Below are 13,695 nucleotides of genomic sequence, written 5' to 3'. Positions count from 1 at the left end.
ATAAATAAAATTGAATTGAATTGAATTGAATTGAATTGAATTGAAATGCAGACGCTGCACCGGTCTGTTGTGGTGAAGAGAGAGCTGAGTGTAAAAGCGAAGCTCTAAATTTACCAGTCGATCTACACCCCTACCCTAACCTATGGCCACGAGCTGTGGGTAGTGACTGAAAGAATGAGATCACGAATTCAATTCAATTTTATTTATACAGCACGAATACAAGCGGCGGAAATGGGCTTCCTCCGAAGGGTGCCTGGCCTCTCCCTTAGAGATAGGGTGAGAAGTTCGGCCATTCGGGAGGGGCTCAGATTAAAGCCACTGCTCCTCCACATCGAAAGGAGCCAGTTGAGGTGGTTTGGGCATCTGACAAGGATGCCTCCTGGGTGAGGTTTTCCAGGCATGTCCCACCGGGAGGAGGCCCCGGGGCAGACCCAGGACGCGCTGGAGAGATTATATCTTTCGGCTGGCCTGGGAACGCCTTGATGTTCCCCCGGACAAGCTAGAGGAGGTGGCGGAAGAAAATGGATGGATGCATGGATGCATGCAGTCGCACACCCCCACACCTTTTCCACAGATTGAATCTAAACCTGTGGGAAACACTTCAGATTTTATACTTGCATTCTATAACCTGATAATCTATTACTCATGGCATCCATTAAAAGTAGGTCTCATTGTCAAGGGTGACCTAACTGCATTAATTAGAAGACCACTACAGTCAAGTTCTCCCTCAACACTTCCCTAAATCTTTGCTAAATAAGCTTTGCAATGAGAGGCTATCTGAATACATCTGACCTTGGTGGATGGTGCAAAAGTCATAGCCATGTAAGAAGATTACACCACTGTAATAGAAAGCCTTTGAAGGGTATTAATAAGAATGCAGGCATTTTAAGAAAGAACAAAAAATGTATAAAGCAGAGTCGGTTTTCCTCTCTTTAAGCTCAGCTAGAACACTGTAACCAAAGTCTAATCAAGAACAGAGCACAGTCAAAGGCTTAACCATCCAACAATACCTCAGTTCAACGTCTCATTGTTGAAGAAATAACTACAATCGTCCCCACAAAGCCTTGAAAAGAGACTCAGTAAAGGCTGCCTAATCTGGAACAAAGGTGGACGATGCCCCCACAAAGCAGCAGTTAAAGGACTGTTGAGAAGTCAGACAAGCAGCACAACAAAATATTGACAATAAATAACAAACTTGACATGTAAAAATACTGACTGTATTAACTTTCTTTGTTAAGGCCTGTGTTTTTCTTTTGTCATCGCTGCATTTCAGGGAAGTCAGTGCATCTTTATTACAGCTACATTATGATGATTATGACACACTGGGGATCCAGTGCAGATGAATGACCTCTTAATAAGTTGCTCTGGATGACAGTATCAGCTAAGTTAATACTGTCATTTAGCTCCTTTCTTCCTCACTGGCCTATCATGAATAGCTGTGATCACTGGTGCCGCGAAACATTAGTAAGAAAAAGCTTATAGATGTGACACTCCAAGTGGAAAATCCGCGGGAATGAAATGTGATGTATTTGTATGCGAGTTTACGTCACAGCCACAACCTTTTTCTCTCAGGTCACGGCTTAGCCCGGAGGGATTACTGCAGCCGGACTTGTGGAGATTTCCGAAGTGCTTCTGCCAACAGCACGAAGGAGATGCAGAGGACTCAGTGATTGATATAAATGTTTGGCAAAAGCTTAAAATAGGTACGATTTTGTTGACTACAATAATGTGTTGCAGGATTCTGGTGTAATATAAAATTTGATATTTGGTGAACATTGTACACTCTCTGTGAACATGAGCTCAGCAAAATAATGCCTTCCCGTCAAACATCAAACAGCAGCATCAAAAGCGATGCATTGTGCATCCCTCAAAGAGCTGCAGCTGTCTGCAGGACTCAGGAGTTCGGAATGTGTGAAGCAGGACACCGGAAAGCAGAGCATGCACAACACCTGTAACTCCTTCAGCTCAGTAAGAGAGATTCAATTGAGCAGACTATAACTGTATGCACCAATAGATCATGACTGGGTTGTAAATTGTGAAACCAGCCCACTGAAGGGACAATGGGCTGGGAGGCATAATTATGATGAAGGAACTGACCTCCCAGCCCATTGTCCCTTCAGTGGGCTGGTTTCAGTCATTATGCAAATGTACTGTTTATAAGATTGAAACCTGCAGTCAGCTGAGACTGAAGAAGTCACTTGGATGAGTGACGAAACGTTTCTCCCACAAAACGCTACGTCCAGATGAACAGAATCAACCTTTGGAGATTCAATGAGAAGGAATCTCCTTGTGGGGTAAGCTCAGTCACACAGGTTTGATCTGACCCTGGAAACAGGACCGCCAACTTCCATGCTCTCTGTTTCTCATGAAAACGAGACACAGTGTCAACACTTGGAAGAAAGAGAAGAGAAGATGTATGGACATATTTTATGTTTAATGAAAATAAAACACTTTGTAAACCATGTGGAGTAACTCTCATCGGTAGAAATGCGAAAAAAACATGTACACGTTATATTTTACTCAACTGAATCATTAGTCTGTTATAATCTTATGATACTTTCTCAGCTAAAACGGAAAGCTTAGCTGCCTAAATTATGACTAAAAGTAACTGACGTTTTGGTCAAAAGACTGTGACTGCTGTAAAAATGAACACTGATTATAAATCACTATATTTCTAAGTACTATTTGTAATATCAGTGTGTACCAATTGCAGGGTTTTCCTGGTTCAAAATAAGCTTTTGGGCTGATTACATGTGCATGATTGATCTGCATATAATTAAGACAAAGACTCTGTTAACAATAACATAACAAAAACCAATAATATTTTCACACGTGTGACAGGGAAAAAAACATTTCCAACTTGAATACATTAAACCCTACTTACAATAAGTAAATAAAGAAATCACAGTCCTGGTGATTTTCAATTGTTGAAAGACCAGAAGCTCTTCGGTCAGCACCAGTTTCTCTTTTTTTATATATCAATAATTCAAATTGTGGTAAAGGCAATAAGAACATATCAAAATAGCTATATGCATCTTTTTTCATAATTCTTGCTATAATTTTCCTATTCCGGTAAATCCCAGCAGTCTAACACTAGTGTCTGCTAAGTTGGATGAAGAGGCTTGCAACTGAGCTGTGAGACGCTGGAGACTTCAGAGGTGTGGATGTCTGTGTATGCTGCAGATGAAATGTCATGCTTTCAGTTGAGGACAGAAAAATTCAACATCATCAAGGACTGCTCATATGCATCCAAAAATGCATCATAGCTGCATCACATTTTAAAATAGAAGAATGGAAAAGAAAAAACACCATAAAATATGAAGTAACAACATGGAATTTAGCTTCCTGGTGGGGGTGTAAGTAAAACATGAAGAACACTGGGAACTAGGGCTGCCACAATTAGTCGACTAGTCACGATTACGTCGACTATCAAAATCGTCGACGACTGATTTAATAGTCGACGCGTCGTTTGAAGCTTTGAGATCCCAAAAGACGCAGGAATAAGTAGTAGGATTTAAGAGTGTAATAACGGACTGAAACAGAAGATGGCAGCACTGCATGCACAAGGATGCCAGCTGCCGTTAAACCCCGAAGAAGTAGCTGTGTCCCAGAATTCATAGCGCAGCCCTGCTCAGTTTCCAACAATGGCGGCAGCTAGTAAGTTTTAATATTACTCTTATTATTCTTTCTGGGTCACAAAATAAACGTTTAACATATTTTCAGGCGAGAATGTAGCTGTGTAAACCTCAAATATCTGCTCAGTTTATCAAGACACCACATATTTTCAAAAGCGCTCCAACGTTTTCGGAGACGTCTGTTACCCACTAGCTCGATAGCGAGCCGGGGGCTAGGCTCACTAGAGCCGTGAGAACACCGGACTCCCGGCAAATCGTTTTCAAATCCACCGCAGTCTTTCGCTACTCAGGTTAAACATGATATATAAGTCACTTAGATAACTTAAAAATGTTATTGTTTGGCTTTTTTCAGTATTTTATTTGTTCCTGAGTAAATCGGTTTGGCTGAGATTATGATTATGATTATGATCTGATTAGTCGACTATCAAAATAATCGTTTGTGGCAGCCCTACTGGGAACCAGCAACTTGTTGGCAAAAAGAAAATAGTTGGACTTCCTTTTCTGATCCAACGTCCCCCGAAATCATTTTTCTCTTTGTTAGCCACTACACGTGAAAAATGTTCCAAACATTTTGCCCAAAGAGTATAAGAACAATACACCCATAGCAGTAGCAGAGGTCAATTATATAACACGTTACTGACATATTACACAGATCCCTTCTTACAGCTTTACCAGAGGATCGCTGTCATTCAAGCTGAATGTTGAAAACAGGATTCACAGGTAATCACATGTACCTCCTGTCAACTGTTTTATCCTGAACTTTTTTTCTTTTTTGTAACACAGCTAAAACATTGTCTGTATAATGTCAGGTGTGGTCACTGGTTACACACACCTACAGCTCCACTCCCTGTGCTAAGACGAGCTTTATGCCATTCATGAGTCAACCTATGAGCTCAGACAGGGCATGTTTTTTGGAGGAAGATTTGAAGCACAAACTTGTAGGTGCCAAGAAGCTGGTAGTGAGAGTTCTGAAGGACATCAAGGTTCCACCGTGATCACAGTCTCACTCACTTTTATAATAATTTAACTAACAGTTTTGAAATGACACTTTATTGCACTTGTCGAACACGTGGAAGTAGGGCTGGGCGATATGGCCTAAAATTCATATCGCAATATAATTTGAAGCATGTGCGGTAACGATATATATCACGATATATTCTTTTCTTCTGTATAACGTATTTTCCACACTTAAAATCCTTTAATTTTCTCAAAAATCGAGAGTGCGCCTTATGTATGAATTCTGGTTGTGCTTACTGACCTCGAACCGATTTCTGCGTGTACTAAAATGTTTTAGTACAACTTTGGTAAGCCGCACTGCTTGGTGGATTGTCAGAGCATTACGGCTGCCGTAGTGAGGAGCTTCACGGAGTAATCTGGGTCCAAAACTCCGTCTTCTTCAGGTCCCAAAGTCAAACGAACACTAAGAGTTAAAAACGGTCTAAATTCTTTCATCTTTAATTAAATCATCAACGTTGCTTCTTTACCAGGTCTAACAATTAAGTTTTACATCCATGAAAACAGAATTTATTAAATTTAACGGAGTTAGAAGTTAACAGGAAGTTAGCTCGCTAGTTTCCACCTAAACATTTCATACCATGTTCTGACAGAGAGATTTTTGAAACTAATTAGCTCTGCTACCACTTCCAACATAAATGAAGACAGAAAACTAAACAGCAGTGGCGTTTGCAGGGTTACTGAAGTTGGACTACCTGGTATATAATGTTGTGCTACGTGATTGCTAGCGACACAGCTATGTTAGCATAACATTAGCACAGTGAAGCTGGAAGATGAACGCCAACTTTTTTTCCACTCGATAAAAGTTAACGTGACGGATTCTGGTGGTCAGGGACAAATGCAATCGCATAGCAGGATGCTATACACGGGCCAAACTTCAGTCAGGAGAACAACTGAGATTATTCATCCACAATACGAGGTTAGTTATTAATATACTGCAACAACATGGGAACAGAGCAGCTGCGAGAGAATTCAACATTAATGAATCAATGTTACGGAAGTGGAGGAAGCGCAGTTTTTGGCTTTCCCATATTTCAAAAGTGCTTCATCTCTTTGCTATGACTGTCGGCATAATTTGCAGATGATAATGGTTTTAGCCGCTGCGATGCTTTCGACCGAAACAGGCGCAGCTTGATGACATCATCAACATGCACTATCGCGAAAGAGCGATATAGTCAAAATCTCTATCGTTGGCCAAATTTATATCGTTTCTATCGTATATCATTTATATCGCCCACCCCTACGTGGAAGTTCCAACTGTACCCTTTTTAGTGATGTTTCTCATGTTTTGCAAGAAAAAACAAACTCAATTTAAACTGCCTTCACCCATCACATGTTTAACAAAACAAGAAGCAAATCTTTATGGTAAATGGCCTGTATTTGTATAGCGCTTTACTAGTCCCTAAGGACCCCAAAGCGCTTTACACAACCAATCATCCACCCATTCACACAAGCTACATTATAGCCAGAAGCCACTGACAGAGGCGAGGCTGCCGGACACTGGCGCCACCGGGCCCTCTGACCCCCACCAGTAGGCAACGGGTGAAGTGTCTTGCCCAAGGACGCAACAACTGAGACTGTCCGAGCCGGGACTCGAACCGGCAACCTTCCGATTACAAGGCGAACTCCCAACTCTTGAGCCATGAGCCACGACCCCAGCAATACATGAGGAGGCAACACAATCAGGTGGACATTTATGAGGTCTCCCTACTTCCAAAGCTCTGCTCAAAGCCCCAGTGAGGGTGGACACTGAATTTAATTGGCTGGGACACTTAAAAAGATCTCCGCTTTCTTTGGGTCAAATGACAAATCTGGCTTGGCATTGGACTTGAAGCAAGGCTGATACAAGAAACCACACAGATCTGAATCCTTTCATCACCAGAGACTAGGGCTGTGCGATATGACCAAAATCTCATATCCCGATGTAAGACATCTATCGTCCTGATAACGATATAAATCACAAAAATGTTACATTTTCTGTAACTTCTGTGAATCTCGGGCAGCTCGACTTGCGTGAAGTGTTTCCAGCTGTGCGTCATGTAGCTGGAGTCGAGTGTTTTAACAGATGCATGAAACGATACATTTTTAGACATAAGTTGTAACGGCCGCCATTTTCTTTGTGAGTATTTCTTACACGGCGTGCTGCGGGGAAAAGCCTGTTCTAACGTTTGAGTCTAAGGTTTATTTTTTAGCACCTGGCGGCTCTTTTTTACTTCTCATCCATAAATAATCTGCTCTTTCACGTGATTCAGTTTATTTTGAAAAGTCTCAACAGGATCTTGAGTTTTATTGTGAAATGTTTATGTGGAAAACAAGCGGACAGGCGATGGTTTTACCGTCGTTGTTGCTAACGACAACGCATAAAAACAGGCGCTTGTCCGTCCGTAGTGTGGTTATATTAAATATAAGAGAAAGAGAGAACTTTAAGAAATTAATAATAACTACAGTGACCATCAAAACATGAACAAATATTGCTGTGAACAGTTTATTTTGCGACACCACGAAACAAACGACAGCGTAAAATGAAACGATAGATGTTTTTATATCGTCAGCCGATATATATCGTTATATCGAACAGCCCTACCAGAGACAGCACAAATTAAGCTAACTGAAGGTGTGTTTGTTCACTTCTGTTTGATGTCTGAGCCCAATGGCAGTCAGGCAACAATGAAAGGTCCACAGTTATGTGGTTTCACTGGAATTAAAACAGCTGTTTGTTCATGTTTTTTTTTCTTTTATTGGTGAGCCTCAGATAACCTTCGTACAGATGGCAATAAAGGCTGCTGAGCTACACCCTAGGGAGAAGTATGCCAGAATGTAATCTTATTTTTGTACCGCTGATGGATAAATCCACAACGACAAAAAAATGAGGGCCCACTATCTCACTCTGAGCACATCTGGTATTTGTCAGAGCCAATGCATCGAATCAGCCAAACCGCATCCAGTTGCCCGGACATCCCAGCTGGGGAGATTACACCGCTCTGATGCACTCATCCTGGCATTTCAATAACTAAAGAATCAAAGCATCATTAGTTAGAGCTCCTAACACTGTTCAAATAGTGATGCACCAATCACACATTTATATTAGACATTCATCCTTTGATAGCCACAGTGACCTTATTCAATTCTTTTATGAAACTGATCAGGTCAGTAGTTTGTAACATTACAGCTATTTAATTACAAACACCAGTCAAATAGGCCGAGGATGAAAAAATTGCCATGGGTGGTGCTCATGTCCACATTCTCACTTTTTTAATTTTGCTGGCTAGTTTGCAAAACTATTGGAAAACTCCTATTGCATTTAAATGTTTTTGTTATTTTGATTTGCATCCTCTGTGTGCCGCACTCAGTATGCTCACATGGTGAAACAACGAGCACAGGAAGAGAGGAGAAACAAAGCACTGAAATGAAATCTAAAGAAAAGTAATATCACTATTAGCTGAATTATTTTGACTTTTGTTTCTTTGGGTTTCTTTGCTCACACATAACAGACACTTTTGTCTATCAAATGGTCAGAAATAAGGAAATCTAGATTTCATATACATATTGTGGTTACTTGTGTATTCATTCCCAAAGGAGCTTTCTGAGCTAGACAAACTGCACAGTCTCTTCCGCACAGTGTGGAACCACGTTTATTAATTCAATACTAGTATCCAGTGAGTCTTTGGTACCGGCTTCACCCAAAGCCAAGGTATCTGTATCAGGACTGAAAGTCAGATGAGTGCATCCCTACTTGTTTTCAGGTGAGTCTGTGCCTGTGAGCAGGGGAGTGATGTTGTTGCTGTGATGCCCTTTAAAGACAGTAAATATGATTAGAGCCTATAAAAGCATACTTTATTTCCCTTAGGCTTATATCCGGTATCAGCTGAGATAAGCGCCACCTGTTCTCGGTCTATATTACAAACACACATAGCAGCAATTTTTAACTATTTCAGTTTCAAAGTTTCAAGCTGTACATTTCACTCATTCATCTGTTCACTGATTTCCTTCCGCTTATCTGCTTCAGGGTCAGGGGCTTGATGTCTATCCCTGCTATCAGAGCATGAGAGGCAGGGTACACCCTGGACAGGTCACCAGTCTGTCACAGGGCATTTGTCTAGAAAATGTTAGCACTGCACAGCAGTATAATTTAGGAGATATGACGGGTGTGAAGCAAACATGCTATGAGTGTCATTATTTAACTGGAAAGCAATATGCTTTTCAGAGAAGTGCTTCAACAGCAAACACTAATAACAACTACAGAATGTTTGTAGCAGATGAAACGTCTGGAAAAAAAAAACATTTTAGTGCATCCATAGAGTTGGCAGCTGGCTATTGGTACGACTATTCTGTGGGTGACAATGACAATGTCAGCATCAAGTCAAATATACAGCAGAAGCACTGACAGTTTCCTATGGAGACTGTAGAAATGAAATAACAATAGGTGACAAAATTATGAGCCTACACTTCACAGCTCCACAGAGAACAGCTGTACAGGCGCCCTGTCCCACAAATAAAGGCTGGTTTGCTTAGATTTTTAAGCATAGCTAATTTACCTATGAATTTGAATTGTGTGGAGCATAAATATACAACCAGATAACCACCTTGGTAAATAATATGCAAAAAAGCCTCTCTCATTGCAGAGCTCAAAATATTTAACCAGCTTCAGTAACACAAGGTGAAAGTTTAACTACAGCCCGCATGTATCCAAAAAAAAAGCTATTCAATTTAAAATTACATCGCCATGGTAACTTATGCTGTAGATGTTTAGGTTCCAGATTAGAGATTAACAGACGTGAGTATATTCTCTACAGAACATCTACCCTAAACTAAGCTTATGTTAAAATTGTGAGTTTAGATTTAATCTTTACTTCCAAACCCTTAAACAGCACCGAGTCTGCAGTGAGAGAACCAAAACTAAAACTGTCAGGAACAGGTTATGTTCCCCATTTTTAAAACACCATTTAATGCCTAACCCTTCCAAACTACACTGAAATATTTCAATCTATGTAAGCTTAGCTATAACACTTTTTCCCTTTATGGATGAAACTTTACCTTCATTAGATTTGGAAAGCTGCCCTCTATTTTTTTTTAAGTTAGATGTTAAACAGTTACAATTGCTCAACTCTTAGTATTAACAGTAACTCAGTAAAACATCTCTACTGTAACTTCACTGACTAATAGTCAGTGAAGTCTAATATTAGCAATTACACATGGTTAAAGTCAGGAACATTAAAGCAAAGGTTTTTCTGTAAATGTCATTACTCAATTTTATCCGTAATCGCTGACATTTTTTTTTTTTTACAAAGTTAAATTACTGGAAAAAAAAACACTTTTTATTTAATAAAAAACTGGCTTGGGGCAGATCTGGAGCTTTGAAAATTAAATGTCAAATCAAGATTGAAGCTTAATCTAATGAAAATTCAGGTTGAGTAAATAATGACCCCAAATCCCAGTAAAACAAATTAGATGTTTTATATCAAATTTTTTATACTCTCACAGATGATGACAGTGTGGACAAAGCTAATAAAATAACTCTCCCCAACCCAATTTTTGAGATAAATATCATGGTCGGGCATGTGTTCATATTACTCGCTCCGCTGGATTTAAAAAAAAAAAAATGGAGATTCTGTTCTTTATCTGCCCGTTGCCATGGTGAATCGTGGTAGCAGATTCCACTGAAGATCGCTTGCTTTCTCTACTTTACGTACACACTTAACTCAAGGTGAGCAAACTCAAGAGCTGATTGAAATAACTCTGATCAGTCTTTCCAGAAGAAGAAAAATCAACCCAGCATTTGTTATTAGACTCAGAGTTTGCTGAACCTGCTTCCTGGTCTCCACCCCAGAACAACATGGGTCAGAATCACACCAGACAAACACTACATGCTCTGACTTGAGACCACAAATATACACTGAAATGTAATAAATTAGTCAAATCAAAAATAAATGAAGGCTGCAATAACTGACAGATACACTTTTTAAGTTAAAAAACAAACTGTGAGGTCGACTTATTGCAGGGATGTCAAAGTCCTTTTACACCGTGGTACATACAGCCCTACACTTGGCTCTTAAGTTCACCAGACCACTGAAACTATGTGATAAATGTGTAAAATTACAGTCACTTTTGGTAGTTCAATGCCCAAACTGTCCAATAATATCAATAATGTCCTGTAAAAAAAAAATCTATATCATAATGGAAAAACAGGAACTTTTTGTCATGTTTATCTATTACTTAATTACTTTGGTGTAGTGTGAATGGTAATGGAGTGGTGTGTGTGTGTGTGTGTGTGTGTGTGTGTGTGTTGGGGCGAGGGGGTCTTTATCAATAGGAAAAGCTGTAAAACTTCTAAAAAAATATGGTTACACATCTATGTACTTGTTCATAATTTCTAAGGCTGTCCACTGGGCCGGGATCCTTGCCTGGCCGATTCTGGCTTCTAGGCTTCATTTTTGACATGTCTGACTTATTGAGGAAGAAACAACCACTTATTTTTTCATGCACGGAAATACACCTGTGGGAAATCATCTCGGCTTCCTTTTTTCCAGGCACTGCTGACGCTTATATCACCGTACAAACAAACAAAAGTGAAATGAGTTCTCTATTTTTTCCTCTGCATGTCAGCATTAATATCATGCCTGCGCTCTCAAAGTAGAACTAGCATTCAAACTGAAAGCCATATGTGTGCAGGGAACAAGCAGTGCTTCAAATAAGGTCTGAGTGGAAACTCCTTTTGACTGGCAAATGAGCTGGTTACTCCCGTGACCTTAGACTGCACACCTCAATAAAGGTTTGCCATGGAAAGTGTGGGATTGCCCTTATTTACATGCACACTGGCACAGGACGGAAATATGGAAATATTGCAAATATAAATTTATGAGTGCCAGATGCCAAGTCTGGTCCCAAGATTTAGTTCCCAACATAATTTCACCATCTCACTGCATATTTTGAGTAGCAAGAAAAAAAAAAGACTACAAAGTCTTTAAATGTGGAATTAGCTTGCAGCTATTAAAAATACATACTCAAAAGGAGTATGGCATAGAAAACACTGTTAAATCGCAAGTGGACACCATGACATGGTAATATCAGATATCAGACACCACGCCAGGATCCACCGGATGCATTGCTTGTCTGACACAGTTAGCAAGAGCTGCTGCTACCCTGTGATTCTCCTGTTTCACTCCTGTCAAGTGAAAGTGGAAACAGAGCTGCAGACATCCAACACTGCAGCGAGATATGACTGAAAGGCAGCATGGGTGGGGTGGGGTGGATTAGAAAAGCAACAACATTATCAGCACTAGACTCGCTGAAGTGGCAAAGGCTGGTGTGGTTTATAATCCACAGCTTCTCCCATACATCACCCGGATACAGCGGGCGGCAGGAAATCCAAATTTAGCCAGCCTCATCACTCAGCGCGTTGCCCTGGGGTGCATTCGCGTTGAATTAACTAACACCAACAGGCTAAATGTGGAGTTTTATTTGGGACAGATGCCGGGGGCACAAGTGCAGCGCACGAAGATGCGGGAGCTGCTACGGTCCTTACCTCTAATCCTGATTTATTACACAATAATACGCACAAACCGTCTGTAGTCACGGCTGTCAGTCAACCACAAACACAATTAGCAATTATGCTAGCCGCCTGTAATCAACAGCAGGCAGTGGGGTTAGCTTTCATTTCGGTGTTTTTCTTTGCTTGTTTGAGCTTACCTTGGCTCCACCGGAGGTCTCCTGTTATGCTGTGCCACGAAAGGAAAAGGCTGTCAGTAAATATTTAAAAGCAGTCCTCCGGGGCGTGTGTCGGTCTGCTAACAGTTAGCTTTAGATGTGTTAATGTTTACGGGTGGTACTCGTCTTTGGGCAGCGTCAGCGAGTGATGACTCGCGGTTTCCTCAGCCCGCTGGCTTCACGTAGGTCCAGTTTTAATGTCTGAAATGTTTAAAATCAACTTTGACAATGCTAACACGCTTTCTAATATTTATTTACCAGCAGTCCGCGGTCTATTTGTTAGCCACCAGCGTGCCTGCACGATTCTATCGTGACTGTTTTTGCGGCAAATGAAGTAATGTAACCGGAAAATGCACGACTTCCGGACGCTGATTTCAAACTAAAAGGTATTAAAAAAAATAAGACGTCCGCGTTATGTATTTACGTATTACGTATTTCAGTCAAAATTATCCAAATAAGACAGTTTGGGGTCTCCTATCTGTTTGATTTAATTCATGAAAACTACTTCAGTGTGCGCTTTGCTTCAATTTTATAACTTTCACATGGCAAATAAAAGTTTATGTCTTGTCTTTATCGTATTTGTCCAGTTTTTCTTTCTAAATCACCCTCTCCTATAATGTTTTATATGTGAATAAAATATATATATATTTTTATAAAACAGTTATAATTTATTTTCATCAAGACTTGATCATTTTACGGTTGCCCTGGCTCTCTTTGGGACTTTATTTTGAAGAGCCAACAGCTAATATCCCGTGTACGGGTTGTTACTGGATAACTTGACCCGTCAGCTCGAATTTTCCCTCCTGCTCGGGTAACGTCTGATTTTCCCTTGCAAACGTGTCAAACGTGTAATCGCTTTGGTGCACTTTCAAACAGCTGACAGTTACAGGTGCCTCTGGTAACACTACTTATTGGAATTCGTATATATAACTCATCAGGTTATTATTATATAGTAATGCTTTTTTGCTGAGATTAAATTTGTTAAGGAGACGTGCACATTAATTAATTGTGATCAATTCAAACTTTACCTCGGCCGGGTTTTCGTGAGTCACAACTACCATGAGCACCCCTGTGTGTTTTTGCTCGACCTTATTTTTAATGTAGCTGATCATTTTTCTGCCCCCAGTAATAACTACAATGATTATTGCAGCTGCTGCAATTGAGGAGCCGCAAGTATCCATGCCTGGGTGTGCGGTGACATCTAGTGGTGGTTGCAGTTTTGGGTTCGGTAAAGGTGCACGTGACGTGACAGGTAACGTCTACAGGCGCAAAACGGTATAACGGTAGTGTCATCGATGGTTTCACATAAAAATTCGACCATCAATCAGTTTTGTCGTCATGG

The 13,695-nt window shown here is 40.4% G+C and overlaps 1 protein-coding gene across 3 annotated transcripts in view; it reads right to left on the bottom strand.

The window, feature by feature from the left end:
* The window catches only part of osbpl8 (oxysterol binding protein-like 8), a 100,303-nt gene extending 87,599 nt beyond the window's left edge, over positions 1 to 12,704 (bottom strand). For all 3 annotated transcript variants that reach the window (XM_087830281.1, XM_087830285.1, XM_087830283.1), the window contains exon 1: positions 12,336 to 12,704. The gene's annotated coding sequence lies outside the window, so the exon portion shown is untranslated. The remainder of the gene's footprint in view (positions 1 to 12,335) is intronic.
* Positions 12,705 to 13,695: the final 991 nt, after the last annotated feature.

This window comes from Neolamprologus brichardi, chromosome 17 (genome assembly GCF_056152115.1).
Source record: "Neolamprologus brichardi isolate AB-2024 chromosome 17, ASM5615211v1, whole genome shotgun sequence".
NCBI lineage: Eukaryota > Metazoa > Chordata > Actinopteri > Cichliformes > Cichlidae > Neolamprologus > Neolamprologus brichardi.
The sequence above is the reverse complement of the archived record's forward strand: the minus strand, read 5'-3'. Positions and strand labels throughout refer to the sequence as shown.